Genomic DNA, 5,295 nt, shown 5'->3' with positions numbered 1-5,295 from the left:
TTATGCCTTCCTATTGTCTATGAAACAGGATTTTGTGAGGTGACCACTGCCAGCAGTAGGGGATCAGCAACCCATGGGAAACTGAAGTGCAAACTCTCTGTGTACTTGGGAGGATGACTGACTATTACTGCTTTTCATAGGGCTATTTCCCACAGTAAAGTAAGAGCAGCCACGTGGTAGCAGAGATGGGCAGTGTATCGCATTTAGGACACGTTCAAAATCAGGACACAGTGTCTCTTTACATTCTTCGTTCTGACTCATTTCTCTACTTTGGATTTACAGAGACCACAGATTTGTGTTGAGGTAAGTGGTGTTTTTTTTTTTTTTACTCTTATTCATTGTCATTTCCCTTTATCCACTTTGCTGATTGTTGCAAAACTGCATAAAGTCTTCACTAATGTCCCATAAATTGATACTTTAAGAAACTCTGCAGTTTTAGATACTTGATTTATATTACTTGTCTTTGAAGTAAATATCCCTGAAGGTTATAGCTTTCATATGATGTTTCGTATTTCATTTAGAAAATGTGATTAATCTAGACTGCACAGTCCTAATATATTTAAATTATCTGACAATTATTTTGATATTAGTCTTATTCACTGTTACTTAATATTTGGTTTGTTTCTTTATTCATTATAGTAACTTTTTGGATCATGCTATGAATTCTGGATCACTATGATGTGGAATTCTGAAGTGGGTCATGGGGGGCATTCAAATGAGTTTTGCAACATTATTTTATGATGAGTTATACCAATTACTTCTGACTTGCTCAAGAAATAGAGATGACACAGATGTGTTCAAGGTTTTGGTTTGCTGATCCTCTCATCCTTGTCTTCCCTGGGTATCAGGTTTTTGATTAGATTATTTGAAAACATTCATATTATATCAGGTGGAGTATTTTGAAAGTTAATGTGGGTCTGGTTTGTAGAAAGATTGAAGCATTTTTCCTTCCCTATAAACTTTAGTCACAGCTTAATTGTAAAGCCATGAGTTCAAGTGGTCTGGGCACCAGGTTTGATCACCAGCACACAGTGAAAGCAGAGCATTAATTGTAGACACAGTCAGAATCAATGGATGTACTTATAGTGAGGATGAAGGAAGAGAAGGACTGAGGAGTCAGGTGTCTGTGGAATGTGAAGCTTTCACCACAACTGAACTAGAAATATGGGTGATGCAGGAACAGCTGAACTACTGAGATGTTCCACATGGTCATGATGACAACCTCAGGAGAGCTGTACCATGGATTTCTGCTCCAGGTAACCCATGTCTTATATATTTTACAGGGTCACATACAGCTAGTAGGCAGAAGAGAGAATAATGGATGGAATCATTGATGATTTTAAGAAGGAAGGGTATGGGCTTATGTTTTGTCTCTAAGGATATGCATAACTCCCATTTTCTTATAATTGCTTCTCATATCTTATATAGTTTTCCAAGCACAGAAAAGGTCACTGTTGTCCAGGAAAGGCTGGGTCCTAAACCAGAAGCCAATGCTTGCTGTGGGATGATAAGTTTGTTCATTATGCAGATCATGCTCCTAAAGGTAGGCATTTTAATTTTTGTGGTAATGGAACAAAAGCTGACCAACTACTTCCACTTATCTGACTAGTGCAATTTTTTCTTATCAGGGAAGTAATTGCTTATGTTATGTAAAGTTCATTATTCTTGGTATTTTTGAACTTATATAAAGGAAGTGAGAATGCAATCATTGCCAGGTGTCTAGAGACTGTAGTAAGCATCTCCTCTCTCTCTCTACCCCTCTCTCTCTCCCTCTCTCCTCTCTCTCCCCCCTCTCTCCCTCTCTCTCCCCCTCTCTCCTCTCTCTCTCCCTCTCTCTCTCCCTCTCTCCTCTCTCTCCCCCCTCTCTCTCCCTCTCTCTCCCCCCTCTCCCCCCTCTCTCTCCCTCTCTCTCCCCCCTCTCTCCTCTCTCTCTCTCTCTCTCTCTCCTCTCTCTCCTTCTCTCTCTCTCCCTCTCTCTCCTCTCTCTCTCCCTCTCTCTCCTCTCTTTCTCCTCTCTCTCCCCCTTCTCTCTCTCCTCTCTCTTCTCTCTCTCCTCTCTCTCCTCTCTCTCTCCTCTTTCTCTCCTCTCTCTCTCTCCCTCTCTCCTCTCTCTCCCCCCTCTCTTCTCCTCTCTCTCTTCTCTCTCTCCCTTTCTCTCTCTCTCTCACTCTTTCTCTCCTCTCTTTCTCTCTGTCTCTCCTCTCTCTCTCTTTCTCTCCCTCCCTGCCTCCTTCCCTCCCCCCACCCTCTCACCAGTTTAAAATATAGGAGGCTTAATTCATGCAGCTACAAAACACATGTAAAGTCTTGTTTGTATTAAATCTCCTGAGAGCAGAGGAGTAATCATAGAACAGATAGTGCTGGGGATGTGAAATGTAGCACTATAGATGCTAAGATAAACCTTGCCCCAAATCTCAGGCTCCAGTTAGATTTTACTCCAGGGATTGGAATTTAAAAGCTTTACAAAAAGTCATCTTGTCTCTCTCTAGTGCAACTTTGAATTTTTACATGCACGGATACATCTATTTTACATCTATCTAAAATCAATTTTGTATTCCAGGATTCGTTTTCTGCTCCATGGCAACACTTTCTAAATATTAAAGCTTTCTTCACCTTGAACTTCATAGAATTATTAAGGCTTTTCATTCATTGCTATATGCTATCTTGGTGAGCTGATTAAAATAAACTTTTACATTTCCTCTTTAATTTCTTTCAGATTTTTTTTTTTTGAGACAGGGTTTCTTTTTATAGCCCTGGCTATCCTAGAACTCACTTTGTAGACCAGGCTGGCCTCAAACTCAGAAATCTGCCTGCCTCTGCCTCCTGAGTGCTGGGATTAAAGGCATGCATCACCACGCCCGGCTTCTTTCAGATGCTTTTATGGGAATCTTTCATAAAAAAAAAATTCTAAAATTTTAATGGTGGATTACTTACTTCCCAACCTCTGCCCATTCAATATTTTCTCATTATTCCTTAAATAATTTTGTTGCATCTTTTTGAGGTACATGAAACAGAGAATATGGACTCCTTTTTTTCAAATTTCTTAAAACTGGATGATTTGTAAATGTTTCCTCATTATTAAGACTCGGGAGACAAGACATACTGATAGATAATAATACAGAGGAATGCCATTACAGAGTTAAAACACAGGAACAGGCAGCAGGTGGTAGCATGAGTCAAATAGACTGCTGTGGGTACACTTAGCATAATCTTGGAGGTTACTAATCTTACAGAGGTGTAGAGTTGTATTCTGTTTGTCACATTTACACATCAAAAACAACCTCATATCTTACCTGCTTGGCTGTTTCTAATCAATGTTTCTGAGCCTACTATTCTTTTGGTTAAATTTTCTAAATTTGTGGCGTCAAAGTGGACTTACCCTGTTTATTTCTAATCCTCCCTCAAACTTCATCCCTAGAGTGTCTCTAGCATTCAATATGAGAGTCATCATCATGAATCTAGCAATTAGCTTCCCCTAGCCACATTTCTGCAGTCAGAGATTATTAACAAACATTGTTTATATGCTCACATGGTAAATAACTGCAGGAACCACCATTGACTGGGTAGCGGTGTTTGGTAGTATCAGTGCACACATAGCTCTGACTCCCTAATGAATGGGTCAAACTCTGCTGCTTTTGAGATGCTCATTGTCAGTCACTTGTTTATTTCTTCATTGTGGTGTTGAATGTGGAGATTAGTAATGGTGCTGAGGATTGAACCCGACAATTCCCCTGAGCTGTATGGAAGGCTGTTAGTTAGACACGGGGGTCTGCTGTGTCTATGCTTCTTTAGTGTTATCTAGGAGCAAGCAGACTTGGGAAAGGACTCCCTCTTGTAACTTGTCTTTTGAGGCAACAACTATTTCCTACCTGTGTTTTCAGCATTTTGCAGCTCTATGGTCATTATTTGCTGTGGGAGGCTATTAAGAAAGTTGGTGTGTGGAGCTGACTTTTGGAAAAAATGGAAGTTGAGGTTGTGATTCAGGAAAACCCGGGGCTCAGTGACTAGCAGGGAGGGGATATCAATCTGTGTGGAAGGATGAAGACGATATATAAGATGAGTCCAAAAGTTAAAGGGACTAAAAATTTAGTCTGGATTACGAGGATTGATGATAGTGCTGATCTATAACATTCATGTCACCTTGATTGCCATAAAAGAGCCCTGTGTGTGTATATTGCTTGTGGGCTGCTATCCAGATGAGAAGAGCTTCACAATGGAGATACACAGACCTCTGTAGGAAGTTCTCTTGTGAAGCATAGAGTCCAGAGTGAGTTGCAAAGCTGGACATTTACATAGTTTCTTCTTAGAGCTTTCCTAGATAATTGGGATCTTTGTCTTAGCACTGTTGAAGGCTGAGAGATCCCCACTTATCAGGAATCTCTGCTGCCAACAAACTTTTATGTTGAGCCATGGCAGGTTCCTTCTTATCCATCTCACCCACTCTAGAAAGCTTTCTTTTGTACTATGGACTCACGCTTATTCCTCTCTAATGTGTAAATGATGAAAAATTAACAGCCATCAACTGTCAACAGTGATGATAGTGTTATGAGGTAGGGACATGATTTGGTTATGAGTCTGATGAATGGGGTTAGTGCCCTTTCTCTAAAGACCTGACAGAGTTCATGAACTGTCAGTCTTATGTCATCTATGATCACAAATATGGTCCCCCAAAGACATATTATATGTAGATTGTAAGTGCTGAACTTCTGTTGGTTATAAGACACTCTGTTTGTGCTATTTTGTCATAGCACCAAAGTTGAACTGACTAAGGCAGTCTCTTTCAGCTTAATCATGTATCTGTGAAGACCATTATGTATGGCATAGGGTAATTAAGTGTTTTCATACTTCGCAATCCAACTAAAGTTGGAGTTCTGTGATAATCAGGTTCATTCCTACATTGTCCTACTCAGAACATGATACTTAACAGATGCAGCTTTCTTGTAAAATTTGGAAAACTTTTATCTAAGAAATCATCAGGACATTGAATACAGCAACGAGTATAACAAGGTTCAAGTACTTCCATATACATACATTGCATTTCATACTTAGTCTAGTTTGTACACTTGAGAAAAGTAAGACCTGTTGACTACATTTGCCTACAGATATGTGTCCATTTCCTTATCAGATGGCTGTCTAATAAAGTGCCTAATATCTGGTACTGTTTCAGGTTGCATCAATGGATACACAAGTAACCATTTTACATAGTTATTTAATCAATAACTTTCCTTAGAGATAAAGGAGATTTGACATTAATTTGTCTCTCCATAAACATCTAAAATATTCCCAATACCCCTG

At 39.6% G+C, this 5,295-nt stretch overlaps 1 long non-coding RNA gene across 2 annotated transcripts; it reads left to right on the top strand.

Annotated features, from left to right (window-relative positions):
- The first annotated feature begins 236 nt into the window (after positions 1-236).
- Gm30915 lies at positions 237-2,690 on the top strand. 2 transcript variants are annotated; one of them, XR_872786.2, is made up of 4 exons: positions 238-303; positions 1,178-1,256; positions 1,429-1,543; positions 2,561-2,690. It is a non-coding gene; the product is annotated as a predicted gene, 30915 (long non-coding RNA). The 2 variants fall into 2 exon arrangements; XR_381633.1 differs by lacking the exon at positions 1,178-1,256 and having other exon boundaries at positions 237-303; positions 2,561-2,641.
- Positions 2,691-5,295: the final 2,605 nt, after the last annotated feature.

This window comes from Mus musculus, chromosome 12 (genome assembly GCF_000001635.26).
Source record: "Mus musculus strain C57BL/6J chromosome 12, GRCm38.p6 C57BL/6J".
In the NCBI taxonomy this organism is placed as follows: Eukaryota; Metazoa; Chordata; class Mammalia; order Rodentia; family Muridae; genus Mus; species Mus musculus.
Note: the sequence above shows the minus strand (reverse complement) of the source record. Positions and strands in the feature narration are given on the sequence as shown.